This window comes from Balaenoptera musculus, chromosome 6 (genome assembly GCF_009873245.2).
Source record: "Balaenoptera musculus isolate JJ_BM4_2016_0621 chromosome 6, mBalMus1.pri.v3, whole genome shotgun sequence".
Lineage (NCBI taxonomy): Eukaryota > Metazoa > Chordata > Mammalia > Artiodactyla > Balaenopteridae > Balaenoptera > Balaenoptera musculus.
In genome coordinates this window covers 57,118,828-57,144,128 of record NC_045790.1, presented here as the reverse complement: position 1 = coordinate 57,144,128, position 25,301 = coordinate 57,118,828, and the positions used below count along the sequence as shown (strand labels likewise).

General features: G+C 35.7%; 1 protein-coding gene across 1 annotated transcript in view; it reads right to left on the bottom strand.

The window, feature by feature from the left end:
* Positions 1 to 25,301, bottom strand: part of PTPRD (protein tyrosine phosphatase receptor type D) — a 2,174,486-nt gene that overhangs the window by 801,851 nt on the left and 1,347,334 nt on the right. The window contains exon 9 of the mRNA XM_036854271.1: positions 5,663 to 5,722. The gene's annotated coding sequence lies outside the window, so the exon portion shown is untranslated. The remainder of the gene's footprint in view (positions 1 to 5,662; positions 5,723 to 25,301) is intronic.

The window sequence follows — 25,301 nt, the reverse complement described above, 5'->3', positions numbered from 1 at the left end:
ACAAGCAAACAAACAAAACAACTAATACTAAACTTTCTTTGGGTTATTTGTATGGAAATATGTTAATATAAATGTTTCAGTCATTACATGAAATTTCTAAAAATCTTATATGTTCTGGTATAATGTTATAAGTCATAATTCTAGCTATTACTTTAAAATGTATATCTCAGAAATAAAGAAAACATAAATTATATAAGATCATACAAGGCATGTTTATCAAATGTACAAAAGATTGTCTTAACAATTCTTATAAACTTAGGACTCAAAATGATACTTACTGCCCATTTTACAGAACACTCCCCTTCTTGTATGACCCTGTTTTGTTACTTCCCTTCTTATACATTGCCCCTGACCCGGGCAACTCTCCCCATGTTCAACGTAGTCCATTCTAGCCACTCCTGTCTTCATCCCATTGAATGTTTGAGAAATAGGCCAGGTATTAGCACAAACTCACATAATTTAGAAATACAGAGCCAAATGCAATGGATATAGTTTAGTTCCCAGATCCTGGAGATCTCAAAAAAAAAAAAAAAAAAAAAAAAAAAAACCACCCAAAACAAACAAAACAACCTCACAGCCTTTTATATATCATTCTCGAACTTAACTTCCAGGTAATCCTTTATAACTGAGTCTCCAAGCCCATTCCTTTGGACAGCAGATGTCAGCTATCAGGCACCAAAATTTAATATTTCAGACAACCTCAGAATGCTACCCTGATATTTCATTACCCATCTTTCTACTGTCTATAAATAGGAAAATAGTGGAAGAAAATGAGACAGTTAAATGTGAACACAGGGATTTGACGCCTAAGAAGTTTCTCAGTGTACTAGTGTGATTGTTCTAGTTCTACACTTGAACACCTATAATTGAATTTGATTAAAATTATTCAGTTTATTTATTCAGTCATTTATTTCTAGAGAGGGACATCTAAATTTGCATAAATATAATGTTGGACGATTTGACCATTAAGTTCACTCGGAGTTACAAGTCAACCTCTATTTACAGCTCTACCCAGCTGTTAAATACCATTCATTTTCTCCTAACCTTCTTTACTTAGGGAATTTTTTCCTTCTTGTGTTGATTTACATATATATATTCTCCTAAAGTCTACCCTCATTTGGAAAAAAAAAATTGTAAGGCAGGATTCTTTTTTTTTTTTTTTAATTAAGACTTTATCTTCTAAGAGCAACTTAAAGTTCACAGCAAAATTGAGGGGACCTAACCATTTTCAGCTTCTATTTCTAGAAGAGAATTGATGAATATGACCAAAACTAGAAGATTTATACTTTATATTGATTAATATATAGCATTTTTAGGGAGAAATATGCTATAATCTGTATAACTATCTTACAAGTTATTTTATACTACTTGTTTTATTTTTAGTCTTTATGAACTAAGTTTAGACTTAAAATCTTTTTTTTAATCATCATAACTTTCTTGAGCAACTCAAATAACCCAAACTAGTAATGTTTTTGATGTTTATGGTGATGATGATAGCAAATATGTTTAATCCTGTCAATCTTGACTTACACATGATAAAAATAATCCAATTTAAAAATAGGTGTGAACCCCTTATTTATAGCAGTCCATGTGAAAAACAGCATTAGGCTTTAGTTGTTTCATAAGGGCAACTGAAATCATGCAAAAGGCACAGTTAATTTAAAAAGCCAAAAGCACAATGGTCAGATCAAGAGATAATAGTGTTTCCACATACTTATGGTAGCACCCAGGTAACATTTGTCACATTGTGTTTTATTCTAGGCATCGACCTGAAACATGAAACATTTTATTGATATGCTAGGAGGAGGTATCAGAGGATGAAATATCTGAAACTCATGTCATAAAAGGAATGGATGAAGTAGGTATGGATATTTTACACAGAAAACAGAAGACTAAAGGAAGAAATAAAGGCAGGTATATTTTTGCATCAATATCAAGAAGACTTTTCTTGCAATTGGAGCTACCCGGTAATGAAAATGAGGTTTATGTATCGTATTTAATCACAGACTGGCTGACTGTGTGTCATGGGGAAGTTTCCTATAGAGCAGGAGACTGAATTATGTGAACTTCCCTCGTCTTTGTCTCAATTTTTCTTTCCTTTTCTTTTTTTCTTTTTTTTAATTCAAAGGATAATATGGTTTTCAATGCATAGTTAAAAAAACAAAACAAAACAAAACAAAAACCTGAGTCACAGATATTCTACCAAATATCTTTTTGATCTTGGGCAGCCCATTTTTCTTCTCTGGGTCTAAATTTATCATGTACAAAGCATGGCCTGGAGTCTTTAAAGTATATTTTAGTTCTGATGTTCTCTAACCATACAAATGTAGACATTGAATTAAACTCTGACTCTATTCATGGTGAAGAATCACTACAATTATGGAGCTGGAAAGCAGTTAGAGCTGGAAAGCATTTAGTCAACCCCCATACACACCATTAGATTATACATATCATAGTTCCTAAACCGTCTTGCTAGTAAATCCTTGGAATAAGTCTTTCTTTTTAATGCTATGTGTATAATATGAACATTTTGGTTATCACCCCTGAATAAAAAAAGTAACTCTCTCAAGCAAAAATGCCCAGAAAACATCCTGCTGAGCTTTCTTCTTCTGGCCATACAGTCTGCATACACAATTAACCTTCCCTTAATTAGATTAACTTGTTCTCTATCTGAGATTGTCAAATTAATACTGTAATCAAAAAACTATAATAGAGACCTGAATATGTCCCTGCTGTGTATAATGTTAATTACTTCTTCACTCAGAATAACTGAAATCAGGCTCACTTAATGGGATGCCTTAGTTAGCAGATCTGTTTTATTTCTCTAAAATAGTGCTAGTCAGAACTTTATAAACAACTCTTAAAATCATCTAAAGAAACCATAGTATTTCTGACTTTCTTAATTGATGAAGTTCCAAGAATTGACTAAAATTGCAGAAGGTTACTATTAGTTATATGAAAATATTTACAGGCATTGGCATTGGTCCTTATATTAAAACATGATATGGCACAGCAAATATTCAAATGTTATCATTAACAAGAAACTAAATTGCACTTGCCAAAATTAGCAAAACATTTGGATATAGAACCCACAGTAACATCAGGTTCACCCCACATATCTGTGAATTTCCAAATTCAGACATTTTAACAGTTTCTGGCTAGCATTAGCTTGATCCAATTATGAAAAGTGACACTGACAATTACATGAAGAAGAAAGCTCATTTAACCAAATTGACTAAACTTGGTCAATGGCCCTAAGGCAAAGTGTTTTAAACCTTTAATTACAGAATAGTGTATTTACCATTAACAGTATTTTATATATCTCATAATGTTCTCAATCAATCACTTATTAAGTATCCATGATGTCAAGGCAGTCTTTTAGCCACTGTGAGGAGTGTAAACATGAGTAAAAAGACACAGACTCTCCTTTCAAAAAGTTTACAACCCAGGCACTATGTTCCTTAAGGAGGAACTGGCAGGAGAGTGGAAGCCTCGTGCTTTTGCCATCTAGTAAGATGGTTTTAGTTCTCTCAACTCAGAGCAAGCAAGGACCATGTCAAAACATAATGGCCTCGTCTCTGGAGTTCCACTGGGTTAGAATTCTGATACTACTACCACTTGTATGACATTGGGTAAGATATTTAGTTTCTCCAATTCTCAGGTCCTTCATCCTAATGGGGAGATAATTAGAGTACTAACCTCAGAAGTTTAATGTGAAAAGTAAATGAAATAGGTGTGCAAATTGCTTTGCACAGAATATGCATAGCAAAAACAAAGGTTAAATATATTTAAGGGACAAGAGATACATTAAATAAGAAAGCTGTCTTTTCTTTGGCAAGATTAAGAAGTTAAATATTTGGTAAAGTATTAGATTTAGATGCCTGCAATCAAGACTGATTATATAACATTCATGGACTAGAAAGGAAAAGAAGAATTTCTAACAAAGTGCTCTGAAACAACACCGTGAGTGAGCTGGTGATCTTAGATAAATGAAGGGGAAGACAATTTGGGAAATACTGATCAATTATAATGCCCTAAAGAAAGTGTACTGGGCTTCACCTTATAATAGAATTGACTTGTTCTGAAGAAGCAATGTCATAAATGGAGGTATATTTGAAATACTTCGGTTGGCACTAGATCAGACAGCAGTAGAACTTAAAAGCAAATAGGAACATCACTTCTATTATTAGTTCTATGGGAATAAGTAACTTGGATTCCCAAACAACTGGTTTTTAAATTAACTCTGGAATATAACATGCTCAGAAGATGGGAACTGATCTATACAAATTGCTGAACCATAAAAGCAGAATGATTAGTATCATAAGAGAGTCATGAACAAAGACACATGGGAGTTCAGAAGAAGAATAAGACATCATTTTGATGGGGAGTATCCAAGAAAGCTTTAGGGTAAAAGTGAGCTGAATCTTAATGTATAAAATAGAAACAATGAGGAACCAAAGGGGAAATAGGCTGAAAGCCTGAAATTAAATTTCCTACAATCTCCATCTCTCATTTTTTGTTTAATCCTCATCTTATTTGACGTCAATGGCATCTTGGTTTCTGAAGGATCTTTGTGTACCTTTTCTATATACAGATACGTGCTTTTTCCTTAGAGTCATAAGAAGTATCAACACCAAAATGAAGTTAAAAGGAAATATGGGAGGTGGCATCCTGTCCTTTAAATTTGGAATACAACATTTTTAGCAGATAAGAGTATTTGAGCATGCTAAGGAACTTCTAAACTTTGTAAACTTCATTTAAAAAATTTGCATTTACAAACATCAATTAAAAACCATTTATTTCATAATTCACAACATATTTATACTAGATAATAGTTTTAAGTGGTGAGCCAATAGATCAAATATATTAGCAAGCATAGGAATTATTTATTTCAAAGAATTATCATTTTAAGATTAGAAGCACACTGTGAAGCTGCAATGAAAAAAGGTAATTGGTAGAGAATTTTCTCAAAAAGTATTATGATAGATGAATGCTTATATTAGAGAGAGGATATGCAAGGTAACAAAGCTGTGTTAATAGCAAAGTTTTGTTGGAAGGTAGTGAAAACTGATAACCTGCAGTTGTTTAACAGAGATTAGACATTTAAAATTTTGTTAATCTATTTGCTAAATTGTTTTCTCACTTTATTCCCTCATTAACAATAAAGCTTTGTAGCTCCAGAAGAACCAAAATAAAGTATATAGGCGAGACCACTGCCAAGGTCTAATAATTTCATGGCAGCAGCAGCTAAATTCAATCAACATTTAAATCTTATAGGCATCTGCTGCTCCAGATCAAAACATTAACCCATTGTTAGATTTCTCACATACTCATGACTAACACCATCCATAATTCAGAACTGAAAAATAAATCTGTCATTGACAGATCTTTTCCTAGTTGTTCCACTGTTTTGAGTGTGTTGCAATTTTATTTATAATAGAAAAACTGGTCATCCAGAGTAAAAAAACAACTCAGTCTCAGTATATTTTATAAGAGGAATATCAAGTGAATATAATATAATGTTTGAATATTTCATCCATCCATCCACCCATCCATTCATCCATCCTAGCCAATATTTGTTGAGTGCCAACTACATATCAGGCATTTTATCAGGCGCTAGGACCCCAGGAAGAGAAGGAGTTAAGATGTGTTGTAGACTTACCTTGTGTTAGCCACTGTATGTGTTTTCAGACACAGTCCTTGGCCTCAAGAAGTTCAAAACCTAATTAGAAAAATAGAAATAAAAATTATTTAAAAAAATATTTCAAAACCTAAGTTGTCTTCAACATATCATATTTTCACCATTCTTTTTTTAGGGGGGATTGAGACAGAGAGGAGAAAAAACAAGAGGGTTAATGAGAAGCTGGTATCAATTTTATGTCATACAATCTTTAACTGAAAGAGTGAAATACCAACTCAATATGGAATGTTCTTTTGTCCACATGATGGAAAGCAATGGATATTGAACATTCCTTACTATTCTGAATTGGGATTATCATGTCTAACATAAAATGGTTAAATTAGCTTCTTACAACATCTATTTCATCAAGTCTAACGAATGTCTTAGTTTGTTGCTTCCTGAAATTACATAATACCTTTCAAATTTCCCATCCTCTAGTCTTTGTGGAGCTGGATAATGCCAAAGTTCTTAAGGGGATCACTTAAACCATAGCAGCCAAGATAAAACAAATCCTTGTCTTCCCTGTTGATCCTGGGACTAACTCACATGGAAGAATTCTAAATCTCATCAGAATTACATTTATGGAAAATAATCTCATTATTAATTTTTCAAAATTCATATTCTGAAACATGTAAAAAAGCACTTTGTCTTAATTCCTTAATAGAATTTAGAATATCCTAATTATTCCTGTTTGTTTTTAGAATTATTTCCTTCTGTCCAGACAACCTTCTTCTCAAGTCTTTTTCACATGTTTAACTCTTGTTTCTCCTTCAATTCCCAGCGAAGTCGTCATCTCATGCAGAGAGCCTTCCTTGACATTGTGCTTCCTCCAAGTTTCACTTCAGTGTATTTTTTAGATGCTCCAACAGCTCTGTGTACTTCCTTATCACGTTACCTTGTGTCACAGAAATTGGCTAGTTGTTTAGAAAACTGTTTGCCTTTTCCTCTTGTTACAGAGCCGGGCTACGTTCTTTCAGATAGATGTGAGATGTGACTGAATTCTTCACAAGGGAATACAGCCAGATATAAATCATGCCACAATCAGTCCTGGCCTTAAAACATCTCATACATGATCCTTTATTCTTTGGTCCTATCTGCAGGTAGAATCCCTGAGGACCTACAGAAGAAAAGATCCCTAAGAAGGAAAGAGCCTTGTCCTTCAGTCACATCTTTCAGGATCACCCCTCACCTCAGCTAATAAAGTCTGTTCATACTAAGAGTGTTACAAAAACGACTATCCATCACCTGGCCCTGACTAGAAACATGTACTGGCACTGGAGTTTCAGGTAAATGAGAATTAAACTTTGGTTCTTTTTTTATTGAAGTTTAGTTGATATACAATGTTATATAAGTTACAGGTGTACAATGTAGTGATTCACAATTTTTAAAGGTTATATTCCATTCATAGCTGTTATGGAATATTGGCTATATTCCCTGTGTTGTACAATATCTCCTTGTAGCTTATTTTATACATAATAGTTTGTACCTCTTAATCCCCTACCCCTATAGTGTCCCTCTCCCACTTCCTCTCTCCACTGGTAACCACTAATTTGTTCTCTATATCTGTGAGTCTATTTCTTTTTTGCTATCTGCACTAGTTTGTTGTAGTTTTTAGATTTCACATATAAAGTGATATCATGCAGTATTTGTCTTTCTCTGTCTGACTTATTCCACTCAGCATAATACCCTCAAAGTCCACCCCTGTTGTTGCAAATGGCAAAATTTCCTTCTTTTTTTTATGGTTGAGTAGTAGTCCATTGTGTGTGTGTTTGTGTGTGTGTGTATATATACCACATCTTAACAAATAACTTAAAATTTTATATGGAAACACAAAAGACCCAAAATGGCCAAAACAAAATTGAGAAAGAAGACAGAGCTGGAGGAATCATGTTCCCTGACTTCAGACTATACTACAAAGCTATAGTCCTCAAAACAGTATGGTACTTGCACACAAACAGATCAATGGAACTGAATAGAGAGCTCAGAAATACACGCACACACTATGGTCAATTAATCTATGACAAAGGAGGCAAGAATATACAATGGAGAAAAGACAGTCTCTTCAATAAATGGTGCTCAGAAAACTGGACAGCTACATGTAAAAGAATAAAATTAGAACATTCTCTAATGCCATATACAAAAATAAACTCAAAATGGATTAAAGATGTAAATGTAAGACGAGACGTTATAAAAATTTAGAGGAAAACATAGGCAGAACACGCTTTGACATAAATCACAGAAATTTTTTTTTTTATCTCTCTCCTAAAGCAAAGGAAATAAAAGCAAAAATAAACAAATGGGACGTAATTAAACTTAAAAGCTTTTTGCATATCAAAGGAAACCACTGACAAAATGAAAAGACAACCTACTGAATGGGAGAAAATATTTGCAAATGATATGACCGAAAAGTGGTTAATATCCAAAAATATATAAACAGCTCATACAATTCAACATCAAAAAACAAAAACAAACAAACCAAAACCCTGATCAAAAAAGGGGGCAGAAGACCGGAATAGACATTTTTCCAAAAGAGGACATGCAGATACCCAACAGACACATGAAAAGATGCTCAACATTAATAATCATCAGGGAAATGCAATCAAAACCACAATGAGATATCATCTCACGCCTGTCAGAACGGCTACCATCAAAAAGAACACAAGTGGGACTTCCCTGGTGGTCCATTGGTTAGGACTCTGCCCTCCACTGCAGGGGGGCACAGGTTTGATCCCTGGTCGGGGAACCAAGATCCCACAAGCCACGTAGTACCACCAAAAAAAAAAAAAAAAACTCATACACTGTTGGTGGGAATGTAAATTGGTGCAGCCACTGTGGAAAACAGTACGGAGGCTTCTCAAAAGACTAAAAATAGAAGTAACTGTCATCCAGCAATTCCAATCAAGAGTGTATAACCAAAAGAAACAAAAACAATAATTCAAAAAGATATATGCACCCCAATGTTCATAACAGCATTATTTACAATTGCCAAGATATGGAAGCAACCTAAATGTTCATCAACAGATAGATAACTTTTAGTTCTTTGAGCGATTAAAATGGTGGGTATTACAGCACTTAGCCTACAAAGACTGTGATTATTTAATCTGTTTGATCTCCCCCATTGGATTATAAACTATAGTACTCCCACAGAAACTGGTTTTGTTTTGTTCTAGGTTACAGCTGGAACATAGTATATGGCACATGATGACCATCTCTCTCTATTTTTTAATAACTTGAACTTTATATGATAAAATGTACCATGAAGATTTCATAGGAAATATTATTATAAATACAGTTTTCCCTTTGGGCGTGGGGGGATGCAAGGCTTCTTTTGGCACAGTCTTCAAAGTACCTTTTGCCAAAAACCTTAAAGGTAGAATCTGATTTTGCTTTGGAGTTCAAAGCAAGTGACAACATTGAAACATTTTTGCAAAACTGTTTTTGTAGGCTTCTATTTGCAGTTTTGGGTAGAATGGTGAGAGCATTTGCAAAATGTTAGTCAGAAGTAACAGACTCAAAAACCCCCTACTGTAGTTGCAGTGATTTGGAATGTCTTTCAAACTGCCACTGGGGATTTAGCGCCAATGGAGAGAAAATGAAAGGTAATTTTCTTTCTTTTTCAAAACAATAACCAATCACAGAACCCAAGACCTTCTGCTCTTCTCATAGTACAATGAAATAGCTTTTGAAGTTCAGACAAAAATAGACACACCTGACAAGCAATATCAAGCCTTAGTCAGCAAGCAACCATGTACTTATTGCCAACACATCTCTTTCTCACCTTCCTTTTATAGCCAAAAACACTATATGCACTGACTCCTTTTGGGAAGCCACCTGTTTGAGGCCACTTCCCAAAGGGCTCTTCATAAATTTCACCCATCTGTCTCCTTACTATGTCCACTTACAGGTTAAATTTAGTCCTATTTGGCAGAACCTAACTTTCAGACGCATACTTCCTTTACTTTCAGCCCTGTTTAAGTGAGGAAAATATAGAGGAGATGGTCAGATCTCCCTGCTTCTTTTCTGAAGAATTAAGAGGAAGCTTTTCCTGCTACACAAGCAACTGCATTGCCTTTTAACCTGAAGTAAAAATCCTCAGGCTCTATTCCGCAACTCATTTAGATTATTGCTGAATGGCACCTTTAGGCTAGATTTTATGATAGCTTTAATAAATTTGTAATTCACTCGCATCAATGTTAATATATCATTTACCTTGGTAAAGCACTTGTCTCTTGAGGGTCAGGCAAATGCACCATTGGATCTGCCAACTGAAGCCATTTCTTAGAGATTTTATAGACATGAATGCAACTCTTCTTCTTCTCAGACCACTCCAAAGCTACCTTTCCTTTCAGACTACAAATATCAACCTAATCACCAGTTGATCTAGTAGAGGAGACAACAGAAAGTATGTAACACCAGCCCAGAATAGAAAACATTCAATTCTTTCTAAGTCATGCTTCACGTTTAGGTCAACTGAATTTCCTACATGTGGCCAAAGTGCAAATTATTAAGTCTCAATTTTGTTTCTTTTCTGAAAACTCAGGATAAGATGGATCATAAATTCCCCTAAGTGGCAGAAAATGGATTTTTGGCAGTTGATTTCACCAAGTAAGAACACTCTCCAGCTCACAGAACATGCCTGATACGGGTGAGAGGATGAAACACACAAGAAGAGAACTGGTGCAAAAGCATGGGTTCTTTCATCTCTATGCTCTCTGCCAAAGTTCTAACTAATTGTTGCAGCTGAGGAAGCTGTAAGAGCTAAAGTCAATAACTTTCAACAGCAGAACTGTCCATGGTGAGGTATAATCTCAGCTGATATACTTTTAGTAGTTACAGATGTGCACTGGAAATTGTTCTAAGAACTTTTGAAGGTTTCCATTTACTTTGGACATAACCCCAGTTTTTTGTTCCCCACACAGAAATAAGAAACATCTCATAAACAGCCTTTCCTATAGTGTGTTTCACATTGGAAGAATATCATCTTTTATTTTTTAAACAGAGTTAGAGTCAAATCATGTTATTTTACATTCTGACACATAAAAAAATACTTTGGATTTCCCCACTGTAATTTTTATCTTTGCTATATGGCATCCCTTCTGTTATAATGTGAAAATTCCAAGTTTCATTAATGACTCATGACTCTATCTTATGTAATAGGCATATTTTAATTAAAATACTTCAAACTTTAAAAAGGTATTTTAACAGAAAAGATGGAGTTTAATTTATATGCTCTAGTGTGATGCTTTTTACAACTCTATTTAAATTTTTAAAAAGTTTACTTCATATGAAGATCTTTTCTGCTGTCAACTCTATTCTAAAACACCAAAAAAATTCTGATTATCAAAATAGCATGTCATTTTAAAACAGTTCCTACATTAGCACAAGTAGTTGTGACCCTTTAAAGTAGTTTAAAATTACATATTAAAGAGATTTCATTAGGAGTTTTCATTCACTTTTATTTGGAATCGGTTGCACATGTTTTTCTTTAGTCCCATTTTTCATGGATTCAAGTTTGTATTAGATAAGCAACACTAGGTAAGCAAACAGCCAGAAAAAAAATAAAATTTGAAATGCCTAAAGGTAACTCTTCAAAATTCTCAAATTTGTTTTTCACATGCAGACTGTAGAACAGAAAATCAGTTTTAGATCAGGAAGAGAGTATGTTTTAAAGTTTTGTTTTGTCAAACATGTCAGACACCCTAAGTAACAGATTTTTGCCCCTTCCTCCTCTCCTTCTCTTTTTTATTTTGTTCCTTTTCTACTGTATATATTTAGTAGATTGAGTGATTTGGAGCTTTGTTAATTGAACAAAAAAATCCTACCTTAAACCACATTGCAATTAACATAGAAACTTAGGAAAAATATTCTACAATAAAGAAGGTTACTGGAGTATAAGATTTTCATAACACATATGGCAGGATATACAAACTGGGATAACAATTGTGCATCTCATCACTAAAGAATGAGAGGTTTTTTGACTGTGCGTTTCCACATGGTCTCTTTAAAAAAAAACACGCAGGAGTTTTTGGAAGCCCAAGTACTTTCTAAATTATTATTTTTTTAACTCAAAATACAGTGCACTTATAGAAAAGTGCATAAGGAATGAATCATACAAAAGCTAACACCAGGTAACCACCACCCGGGTCAAAATATAGAACATTTCTATGGCTACAGCAACCTCATGCTCCCTCCCAATCCCATTTCTCCCTCTTCATCAAAGGTAAACAAACATTATCTTGATTTCTAACCCTATAGTTTAGAGCTGCCTTGAACATTATATAAATATAATCATATATTACATATTGCTTTGTGTCTGGCTTCTTTATTCACCGTTATGCTCATTGGTTTCATTCATGTTGCAATTTGTCAAAAATCATCTGAATATACCACACTTTCTATATCCATTCTATTGTTGTTGAACATTGGGTCATTTCTAGTTTAGAGCAATTACAATTAATGCTGCAATAAACATCCTTGTAAATATTTCTTGGTACACATGTTGTGTGTAATGAGGAGTGGAATTGCTGGATCATCTGGTACATATATGTTCAACTTCAGTAGATAATGCCAAATTGTTTTCCAAAGTAGATGTAGCAATTATACTCCCCTGAAATACATGTGTTCCTGTTGTATCACGTCTTTGCCAATACTTGGTAGGGGTACTTGCTTTGAATGTCTAGGTTAGATCAGTGAAAGAGGAGAGAGAGAATGAAGGCTTGAGGTGGAAGCAGGAAGACTCCTGACCCAGAGTCTAGTTGACTAGTAGGAGAACAATGATTGTGCTGTGAGTGGTGAAGATTTGAATGTCACTGCCAAGGATTTTTCCTTGAAGTCGGAGAATCCATGAAGTGTTGGTGAGTCAAGTTAAAAGCATGGTAGTCTGTAGAATTATGAGGGCGCAAATTAATCTGGCAACGGAATTTCGGTGCATAATAAATTGTGTGTGTAGGGGAGGGAGGACTTGAGTCCTTTCACAGGCAAATAGACAAATTCAATACATAAAATAGGAAGAGTCTATGTAGGAGAATCATAAGAACTATCTAGAGTGGTAGATTAAGGATGAAAAATATCACAAGAGTAAAAGTTTGCTACGAAGAACTACTTTATATCATTCTATCCTGAACAACATCTTATTCTTTTTGTGATCAATTTTGAACATACTGTGTCTCAGAAGGGATGGGAAAACAATTCCACTATTTTCTGATATGGGAATTTCCCATCAGTGTTTACTGCACTGTTTTAGTAAGTGATTGCTTTATAAGGTAATTATTTTATAATTATCCTATAAAGCCTACTTTTAAAAATGTCCTCTAGAGCCAGAAACAATCATAGAATTTTATAGTTGGAAGAGGTCTTGGACAACATCTAATTAAACCTTCTCATTTCACAGATGAGGAAGTATAGGTGCACAGTTGCCCAGTTACTTGATCAGGCTAAGGCACTGGTTAATGCAAATGCAGAAGAATCCAGGCCTTTTGACCTAGAAGATGATCATCATAAATTCACTTTATTAAAGAAACACTGAAAAATGTCTTTCTTGATTTTCCTTACGTGGCCTATTTCTACACATCTATCAGAACTCACCAGAGTTCATCTACTTTAAGACCTTCCGATCTCCTCTTTACTTTCATCTACTTTAAGATCTCTGATCTCCTCGCTCTTTAAGTCTGAGTTACACGTCTTACTATGTCTTAAATGACATTTTATAACGACTTCTATTCTGAAATTATCTATATACTTATCTCTTTGCCCACCATATTGAGGAACCAGAAGGTAGGGACTGCTTTTTTCTCTGCTTAGGCCTTAGCATTTTGCAAAAACTTAGTGTACAACAGTACTTGTTAAATATTTGTAGAATGAGTTAAATGTATCAAAATTTGGCCCATAATCATTTTGGTATGTACTTAGGTAGAGGTGAAATACGTGACTTTACCCATCATGTTAGTCTTTTGGGCTGTTCATTGATACTTCTGTTTCTCTTCTTTTCAGGCACATGGTAGAAATGTAGTTCCTTATGTCCTTGAAATTAGTGTGGCTCTGTTATTTGAGCAGAAGTAACACATGTCACTTCCATGTAGAAGCCTTTAATAGCCATCAATTTGCTCTTCCCTCCCTCCAGCTTCAGTGATCTTGGAGACTGAGTGAGGAAAACAATCCTTAGCCAACCCATAATAGACACGTAGGATGATGGAGAAGTAAACTGTATTGTTATAAATCAACAGGATTTTAGAGTTGCTACTGCAGTATAACCTAGCATGTCCTGGCTTAATTGTAATGTGATGAGACTGGGGACTCCGGGAGAAAGTGAGTCTTTGTATGTGGGATGGACATGAGCCATCGGGGGCCAAAGGGTGGACTGCGGTAGACAGCTTCTAAAATGGATCTTGAAGATCTCCATCTCCCGGCATTTGTGTGCTTGTGTAATTCCCTCTCCCTTGAATGTGAGTTAGACCTAGGATTTGTTTCTACAAAAAAAAAAAAAAAAAAAAAAAAAAGCAAAAGTGATAGGATGTTGCTTATGAAATTAGATTTTTAAAAGACTGTGGCTTCCTTCTTGATCATCCCTCTGACTTTTTCTTTCTGGGAGCTCTTGGTCTGGAGAAAGTGAGCTGCCATGTGGTGAGTAAACCTACTGAAAAGCCTACATGGCAAGGGATTAACGTCACTGGTTTATATCAGGGAAGTGTGTAAGGTTTGTAAACAGCCAATGAATGAGCTTGAAAGTGGATCTCCTGTGCTTTGCCAAAATCATGTTAGTATACTTGGCAGTGGATCATCTTCCATTTGGGCCTTGAAATGACCCCAGTCCTGGCTGATGCCTTGACTGCAATCTTGTGAGAGATCCTGAGTCAGAGGCATCCAGCTATACAACCCTAATTCATAACTCACGGAAACTATGAGATAATGAAAACTTGTTGTTTCAAGCTGCTATGTTTTGGGATAATCTGCTACCCGGCAAGAGATAACTAACACATTTTGCGAGTAATTCCCTGTGTAAATATGTTGTAACAATAGGGCAGACACATTTACTTCATGTCAGACATGCCTGATGATGACTATATCTGAAGTTAAAGGTACTCTTTTAATTCTTTATTTATTGAAGCATTGTAATATAGTTATACCCCATTGGTGGATCTAGGAACCCAAAGCCATATAAGAAGCAAATTCATACTTTAGTTATTTGAATCAGTTAATGATATCAAAAATTTATAGATATGAACAAGGATTTCTGAATCTAAGTAATAGTGATCAGTATTTAGGATACTAGGAAGTCAGGTATTTTGGACCTCTTTGATTTTCCCAGATAACAGAAAACTTGATTTGTAGATTAAGGAGAAGCATGAGTTACATTAGACCGTTTTCCTGTAGCCCCAATATAAGCTGACTTTTACATAAATAGCTAACCCAATTCTTGTATTGCTTCTGAAAAATTTATCAAAATATGGTCAAAAGAGTGCAGGGACAGTATGAGATGAGGGCTCTCAGGCTATTTTGAGTCATCTGACTCTAAAAAATGAGGGCATGACACCTACACGTTTTGCCATAGCTGTTCAATATCAGGAATCCAGGACAGTGTCTGTTCAGTAAATCAGAGAGTTAATGTTAAATTCTATATAGCAAAGATGAAAAAAAAAAAGGTGTAAGAAAAAAATTACAAAGTATGTGGGAGAAAGCAAGACAGCAGGTCTCATATGAAAAAATAAACTCTTATGCTGAAAAATTTTCTGCTAGCAACCTTAGGACAATATAATAAGGCTTGAGCCCCACAGAGGGACGCTGCTTACGTATTAAGCTAACAAGAGACTTGGAAGACAGGTATACTAGCTATTAAAAGGTTTTTCATAGGTGAGTACAATTGTTTTCACATGTTTGAAGTCTACCCTGTTTCAATCCCACCAGGCATTCCTGATGAATACTGCATTTTCCACGGAAGCAACAATTTATAATTTCCTTTTATTCTTGTTTGTTACTAGAAAAGACTCGGTCTCAGGGGGCTTTGACTAAGATGATGAGACAAAGAATGAAACAAATAAGAGTCTGTTAAATGTCTGCCTGAAACCAGAGCTGCACCACTTAATATGAAAGACTCTTCAAAACCAATAATGAAATAATCACCCTTTTTGCAAGACTGATAAGAAAATGAAGGCGAGATGTACATTTGGGGAAACTAATTTACACTGTAGGAGGAAAGAGGAGGAAGAAGAGCAATGACAGAAAATCAACTGTTAATAAATATCAGAGACTGCAGAGAAATCACAAGATAAGCTGTAGCATATGTTCCTCCAGCTAGAATACGGCAATCATTTCTCTGAGAAGAGAAGCTCCTAGGCTTCCCCACCCCCTCCAACAGGCAATCATTTTGCATTTTACATTATTTGAAAAGAGCTTGATTATTTTCCTTTGAAAGAAACCAGATTGATTCACATTTACCTGTCAACAGAATGTTCTATTCCTCTGTTTTGCCTGTCTATTTAAAGGCATATGACCTGACTATGAAATTCCATAGACAAATAGTTCGTCAGATGTAAATATATAATAGTGAGTGACCAGCTCATGTTTTTATGTTTTTCTTTTTGCTAAATTATGCTAAATTAAAATCCACAGCCTGATAAATATGACTGATAATTGCAGTAATATGTAGAGATAATGAATACTGCTTTATTCAAGGTCAGATACAATCTTTAAAAATCATATCCAGAGGGAAAAGTTCCACATGAAAATGATAATTATGTTATTTGAAGTCTAGTTTAAAAGGGGAGCAACATAATACGTAATCTCTTCTGGTTTTGTAAAGCTGTATAAACATTTAAATGTTGCTCTATCAAGAAGGGATCGACAAGAGAAATGTGTAAAGACAAACGAGAAGTGGGCAGCTTATCAACTGACTTATATGGGTTTGATTTTATTTATTGAAGTAGGGTTCTAGGATCCAGAGCCTTAGTGAGACAGTGGTTCTAGAAGCATTTATGTAGCATTTCTAAATATTATACATATATTATATATTATTGAGGGGGATAGGGAACAAAATCCTTCACTGAGCATCTAAAAACTTGGGTTCTAGTATGAGTTCTGTAGCTTATCAAATAGGTATCTTCAGTAAATCAGTGAAACTTTTTTAGCTTTAGTTTTCTCATTCCACCAAATGAAAGATATGAAAGATATAAATAAATCAATAATATTATCAAGGACCAATCTAACACAATGAACCCTATGTATCACAATTATACTACATATTTATATATATTATCTATGTATTTGTATATGTGTATGTGTGCATATAGGTGTATATATGTGTATATATATATGTGTATGTTTATATATATATACACACACACACACACACACACACACATACAGACTTTTCAAATAAACAAATCATTAGGCTGTCATTGTGACAGCACTCAAAGCTATGAAAACTTTACCCAAAGTCTGAGATAAAGAAAGATAATTCACACTGAAGCTCAATTTCACAATGCTACTCAAGTAATTCACAAAGACATTCAGTTTAAAGTTTGGTTTTGCAAAATGAATCAGAATATTCTGTGTGTGGAATGCAAAGATGATCCTTTGAAAATGGAAGATCTTTGGGTGATTGGAGCTCAGTGTCCATTATCAATAAACTATCAAATTCAACCTAACTACAGGCCTACAGGAAGGCCTATTCCTACCAGGCCAACAGGAAGACATATTTCTAGGAGATTACACAAGAACTATGGCAGCCTCTGTTTCAGTATGTTTCTCAGCGAGTTGATATAATATGAACTTTTGCGGTCTTCAGGTTTTTTATTAAAATATTGTGTGTTTTTTTTTTTCCTCAATTCATCACACAGCTTAAGATCTTTCATCTGAATGGAGCATTCACCTCCTTCAAAGAGTCTGTAGCATTGTTGCTTTTAGCCAGATATTAGCAGTTTTCCTTAATCATAAACATTATTTAAATGCAAAAAAAAATGTGTGCACACAAAGATAATTTTTTTACACGGACTATAGATTTTTCACAGTGCTGAGGAACTGAAAGAGCTATAGGCTGTCAAGGGCAAGAGAGAACAATTACCTAAAACAGTGCTGGAAACAGAATTGTGGGCAGGTCATACATTCATCATGACTAATTAAGTAGAAATGTTTCATAAATGCTGATGTTTAGAAATTGTGAGAAAAACATTTTATGCAATCTGAAATTCCATCCTGTACCTAAATTATTTTGGGAAATTATAAGGAAAAATGTTCTACAGTTTGTAGGATAGTCCATGGGACTGAAAGTTGGGGAGGCCAGGAGTCCAGCCCATGTTTGGCCACTTGGCAGCTCTGAGATTTTGGGTGAGGATTTAACATACCTGAACTTTCACATTCTCATGTGGAAAATAAGATAATGGTCTACCTTTAAGAATATCTGCATGGGGCTTCCCTGGTGGCGCAGTGGTTGAGAATCTGCCTGCTAATGCAGGGACACGGGTTTGAGCCCTGGTCTGGGAAGATCCCACATGCCGCGGAGCAACTAGGCCCGTGAGCCACAACTACTGAGCCTGCGCATCTGGAGCCTGTGCTCTGCAAAAAGAGAGGCCGCGATAGTGAGAGGCCCGCGCACCGCGATGAAGAGTGGCCCCCGCTTGCCGCAACTAAAGAAAGCCCTCGCACAGAAACGAAGACCCAACACAGCCAAAAATAAATTAATTAATTAAAAATAAAATAAAATAAAATAACAAATGTTCAAGTACAATTGGTGTCTAAAAAAAAAAAGAATTCCCCCACCCTTGGTATCTAATCAAGTTCCTTTCTACCTCCCCTTGATAAAAAAAAAAAAAAAAAAAAAAAGAATATCTGCATGGCATTGTATGGTAAAAATCACATGCAATCAGAAAGCTGAATAATTGCTACCACTAACAGTTTAAGGTTTCTTCCTACTGCCTGGGACACAGAGTGAAATTATATCAAACAGTCATGACCCTGATCAAGTGTGAACTTTTGATTCCATCCATCACCCATCTAACCGATCATTCAATATTTATTAAGCACCACTGTAGGCAAGTCACTGGTTGAACTAGAAAATTCAAAAATGAAAAATGTAATATCTCTGCCCTCATGTGCCCTATAGTTTAATGGAGAAGCTTATCTCTTAATACACCAATGTTGTGTTCTTATCCACTTTCTTCTGTAAAGCAGTGATTAAGCACATTGGCTCTAAAGTCAGGTCTAGGATTCTAACCCCAACTTTTTAAAGGTGGTGCCATCTTAAGTAAGTATATTTATTTCTCTAAGCCCTATTTTCTTTACTGGCAAACATGTGTACTAAAATAGTACTTAATTCATTGGACTGTTGTGAATATTAAATCACACATGAAGCATTTAGCATCGTGCCTGACATGTAATATGTGTTCAATAAAAAAATATTAACTATATTTATTAGCACTTTTTCTTACTCTGATCTTCGTATGCTTCCTCCTAGGAAAGAGAAAACCAACACCTCATATCTAGGAGCCAGCCTGCTCCCATCATTCAGGCCTTGGGGTCCGCCTGGTCCTCACAGCTAAGTCTCAGAATTCTCCTGTCAAACATAAATATTTTCAGAGCACATCAACATCAGACAGTTTCACTCTGTGGCCATGGTGGAGCTAGACAAAAACAAGGCCACTCCATTATCATGTCTGAAAATAGATAAAAACATGAACATTGTGAAAAGTAAAAAATGATCAAACATCCCTCATCCTGGCTCATATGAGTGACTGGACTGTTGCTTCTTTTCCAGTAATAGACTTTGTTTGGTCTTTCCTCCTTCTAGGTAAGATTAAGATACCTAGTTGTAGAGTTACTGGCAGCATTTCATGAAGAGCGAAGCCCCATTTCCTTACACTCTCCTCAAAAGCATTTAACACAAGCCAAAATCCTATCACCCTCTTACTGAAGCTCCCTGTAACGCTCCATGGTATACGGTCTCCCAGGCTGCAACAAGCAATAAGTCCAGCTCTTCAACTACAGGTGTGTTCCTGGAGGTCACCGGCTGGACTGATGGCACACCCATGTGTCATCTCTCTTGCCTCCACATGTCATTATTTTTCTACCCTGTTGCACAAGTCTTTCATTCTACTTTGACTTCCTTTTCCTGGTCACCGCTCCTTTCATGTTAAATGGTTACTGAAAGAAAGAATGTTCCTTTTCTGTGTATCTAATTGTTATGGTTCTTCTTTTTTATAGCCCCAGTCCCGGCTATGGAAAAATTACCTCAGGAAAAAATTGGCTCACCCTTTTGTCAGACAAGGAGATTACACAGCATCAAGATTTCTGACACTGATATCTCTTAAAACTCAGGCAAGGACTAATCTAGGAAAAGAATAATTTTGACTGGGTGTTGAGCAGTGAAAGAACACAGGAAGACTGCTAGGAATTCTGACTTTCTACAAGGGAGTAAAAGCATGCATATATTTTGGCTCATATTTTTAGTTATAAATCTTGTTTTTCTTATATTTACTTGAGTTCAGTTATTATTTTAATTTCACTTAGATCTGTGGCTTTGTATTTCTTTAATCTTCCATAGTTTCCAGTGGGTGATTTTGGGGCTATAAATACACTTGCAATTAACTGGGTTGAAAACATGCATCATAAAATGGAAGCAAACTTAAAATGTAAATTTTGTTCATTCTTCTACTCTACCCTAAGTATCCAATTAAAATTTCACTGGAAATTAGCTCTCCTGTGGGGAGTTTGTAGCCCTTTGTCAGATAGGTTTAAATCATTTTTTTTCTTTTGATTTTTCCTTTATCCATTCAGTAAACATGAAACCACTTAGAAGTTAAAGATGTTTTAGGATAAACAAAGCTGCTGGTAGACACATGAGATGTGGAAGCATGCCACTTTAGTTTTCTCTTGCTCTGAATAAAGTCAGTCTTGTGAATTTTAGGTAATATCTTCTCCATAAATATTTTTAGTAACTCAGGTTGGAATGCCTAAGATTTTATATTTCAATGGGATAGTGTTACTGAGGGAAATGGGCCCAAATGCAAACATATGGAGTTAGTTTTAACCTAAACTTAAATTCCTACATGTTCTAAAATAAAAATGAACTGGACAGAAACCTTATTATTCCACTGGCTGAGGGTGTCTAGAAGCAGTGTCTTGTCTTCATGGAAAGCATCTGATTTTCCCCTCTGGATAGATGGCTATACAGTATAGCTTCAAAAGACTGGCGGTAGTGGAGCGAACTCCTTAATTGGTCCCTACCTGAATTCCATTATGTGAGGTCTGCCTTTGATTCTAAGGTGAAGCCTCTGGCTTCCAAATTCATCATAGCTTGGGTGTTTTTTAGAGAACTTCTCAGTCACAGAAGGAGGACACAACTTATGATTAATTATGTATATAACACCAAAGATATCCATTGGACAGCAGATCAAGTGTTATCTAGAAGGTACAGATTGAAAGTTGGCTAAGACTTGAAGGGCTTCACTGACAATGAGTGCAAAAGGAAACACAATCTCATCCTTCTAGGTAAGAAGACAAAGCAGAGGGGATGGTTGGCTGTTGTATCTAGAGTACTTTGCAATATACATAAAACTAAGCTTATCCCTCAAGGAAGGATTCTGGGTGCTGTGCACGTATTACTGCTGGGATAGGAATTGACTTTAGAAAACAAGGAAGACCTTTAAGCACATTCCCTTATTCAGGGACCTAGTACAAAACTAGGAAAGGTGAATGTAAACAAGTTAAATGGCATTTGAAAAAAAAATATTTCAGAAATATGCCAAGACTAAAGAATTCCAAAACATTTAAGCTATGCAGGTCAACTTCTTTTTTTTTTTTAATAAATTTATTTATTGTATTTATTTCTGGCTGCTTTGGTTCTTCATTGTTATGCGCTGCTTTCTCTAGTTGCAGTGAGCAGGGGCTGCTATTCGTTGTGGTGCGCGGGCTTCTCATTGCGGTAGCTTCTCTTGCTGCGGAGCATGGGTTCTAGGTGCGCGGGCTTCAGTAGTTGGGACACATGGGCTCAGTAGTTGTGGCTTGCAGGCTCTAGAGCGCAGGCTCGGTAGTTGTGGCGCACGGGCTTAGTTGCTCCACGGCATGTGGGATCTTCCTAGACCACGGCTCGAACCCGTGTCCCCTGCATTGGCAGGCGGATTCTTAACCACTGAGCCACCAGGGAAGCCCAGGTCAACTTCTTAAGGTAAAATAATTTAAAATGTAACATAAGGTCTCGAAAATAATTTTATGAAAACAGATGCTGAAGTAGTTTATATACACACAATACATTTATAGGTATGTATGTATGCATTTCTAATCCTAGTGATAAACCTGAATGGCCCTGCTGTGGTCAATGAACTTGGCATTAGAAACTTGCATTCTGATTCCAGCTCGCCTCCTTTTTGCAGTGTGGTCTAGCAAGTCTTTGAACTTCTGACTGAAAATTGGCAATACCTATTTACCTACACAAGGTTGTTATGGGTCCAGTGGCGGGCACAAGATCTGATGACCTAATTAGATCAAAGGGGCAGTTTAACAGGCCATGGTTGAGGAACAGTTTTGACCGTCACTGTGTGTGAGCAAGGAAATGAATGTTCCTGTTCTATCTGGCAGCTATCTTGGGACTAGGAGGGAGGAAACTTGGCAAAAAAGCCAAGGTGAGGAGGAGGATAGAAGGGAGGAATCACTGTGAATTTGAGCAGAAACCATGATATCCTACATGGGGAGTCTTTCTGATATCTGGACTTTTTGTTACATAAAACAAAGTATTTCCTTATCACTTAATCTAGTATGAATATAATCCACTTTATTGGTAGTTTCTCCTTACGTTTCCAAAATGAGCGCTCTCTCTCCTCTTTATCTGGATCAAGCAGGTATTAAATCTCTGAGAATGAAGACAGTCTATACCTGTTAGATCCATTTATGGGTTAAGCACTAGTTGATATTTTACGTATGTAATCTTATTTAACTTTACAGTCCCCTCACTTTACAAATAAGGGAACCAAAGGCAAAGTTAGTGAAATGATTTGCCTAAGGTACACAGGATTCCAACCAAGACTGTCTGGTTACAGATCTCATTTTTTTTTTTTTTTTTTTTTCATTATACCACTGTGCAAAGCGATTGTGAATCTTTATGAAAGATATCCCTATTTGGTAGAGGTCTGCTAAAAATTGATTCTTTAAAAGGTATCAGTATATACCCTGGATAATCACTAATGCTTTTGCAGTGAATAAAATAATGGCTGGATAGTGGTGGCAGTTCCCTTACCCTTCTAACCAAAAACTGCAAAAAGCTTCAGAACAAAGAAATTATTAATGTCTGCATAAAACCATCGTCGATTACATTCCCCCACGTGGTTTCCCTCTCTATTGTAGAAATTCTTTCCTAATTCAAAAGAAGCTATTATTAAAAAGCTAATCTCCTCTTACATGAAGAACAGTATTTGCTGCAAATATCTCAAAATATGTACTAAACATGGTTTCACTGAAGGGTTAGAATAGCAGGACTATTATCAAGACATAAGGGAAAAAGAATAGAAACCTCTGAATAATATAAGAAAATTCTTATCATGAGAAGTGGCTTATTTAAGTACAAACAGTGACATCTTCAAGAAAGCATTCTTCTCTTTTTGTAAACAACATATAAAATTGTCATATTCTACCACACATATGTCAGAAGCAAGAGGAAAACTAAAATAAATGTTGAAAATAGGGAGCATTAAAAAGCAATGCTGAGCTGAGTGGAAGGAAACAGGAAAATAGGAAATGGAAAGAAACTCTTGTGTTAGCATTTGGTGTCAAGGTCCTTCCTATTTTTATCATAGTGAAGAAAAGCATGGAATATGTTTGTCTAGACAACTTATATTTGGTAAAGGTGAGCACAGCAAGCTTCAAAATCAATAGTTCTGCTGATTCTAAGTTTATTTTGCTCAGTCGTCTTAAGAATAATGCAAATATTAACTAGTGTGTTAAGTGTGTAAGGCAATAGGATAGAAAACCCAGTGGTGAATAGAGTACAATATTGGAGGCTTTGTGATTTAAAAAAAAAAAAAACAAAAAAAGCACTGATTTGTTATTATAGGATTATGATTAGGCCCAGATGTCAAACTTCTCTAAGAGACTTATAAAAAAAATCTTTTCAATAAAAACAATTTAAAAATGCCATGATGTTAACAATGCATTTAAAAGGTGAAAATAATGTTCTATTGACAGCAAAATACTATACAAAATAATTCTGACTTATTTAATAATTTAAATAAACTGATTATTTGGATTAATTTTGAGGTGATAATCATAGCACAGTTCTTAAATTATTTTAAGGATAGTCACCAAATTTTTACTCAACATCGACTTGTAGAAAACACAGGTCTGGGAGCTGTGGCACAGAGCAAAAAGACGATAATGAGGAACAGTCTACCTTCAAGGACTTTGTTGAGTATGAAACACTTATAAAAAGAAGCAGAATGTGTTGAATGCACTATGAGAGATGTACACAAATTTTTGGTGGATTCTGGTGCAAGAGCTGCTCATTTTCAATTGGAAGGTGAGAAAAGGCCCCATGGTAGTGATGGCATCTGGATGAACTTTGGATAGTGTGCTGCAGAAGGACATGCAGATGTTGGGAACATGCTAGCAGAGAGACCAGGGCTCAGAAATCCCAGTTTTCCAGCAAGAGTAATTAACATTGGTGGAATCTCTTCACTCTACTGAATTTGTACTCTATTGCAACATGGATCTTATTGTTTGGTCCATTGCTCTCTTCCATTTCTACAGATTATTGACAAGGTTTGATGTAAGCTGGTTAGACATTAATTATATACTTCCCTTTAACACCCCTATGTATTTAAAAGCTTTCCATTTTCTTCTGGACATCTTTAGTATTGGGTAGAAGAGATTATAGCTATCCCTAATAGCTGTTTTTCAGTCTTCTACTACTGTTAAACCAGGATGAAAATTTTTCTTAACACAAAGTTCCCCAAAGAAAACTATCACAAGTTACTAAATCCAGACTTTGAGGAAGCCACATTATATCAGATCCAAGTTTGATCAAGTCTCCTCTTTTATCAGAATCCTGTCTAATTGGGGAGGAAAGCCTGGTATATCATTAGCTGTTGCCTTGAGACTTCAGTCTTACAGGTGTGAAGTAGCAGCATGACTGACATGTGTATAGAGGCAATAAGCTCCGAAAAAGTGATCATCTGAACTGCAGCCCATATCATGACCTTCTCAGAAAGACAGGCTCAGTTAGCACAGAGCACAACTGCACACACAGGGACTTTATGGCCCCTCTGGTCTTGACCTTTGAAGACTGGCTTTCTTACCTCTATTTAATTGAGTCCTTTTCTGACTCTTCTTTCATGTGCCCCTTAAATTTTGATGTTTCTTCACATCTCCCATCTTCATCCTCCTTTTGAGACCTAGACATCTGTTTCCAGCTGCCTACCTGCCATCTCAATCTAGAAACAACAATCATATTAACAGCTATGAACTACTGAGAACATACTATGTGCTAGGTACTGCCTGGGCACTTTAGGTATTTCATCCAGTTTAAACTTCAAAGACTTCTGAAAAATCAGATTTTTTTTCTCTTTTATCTGAAACTTAGAAAGGCTCGGTCATGCACTCAAGGTCACACAGCTGGTATATGGTAAAACTTGGATGTGAGTCTATT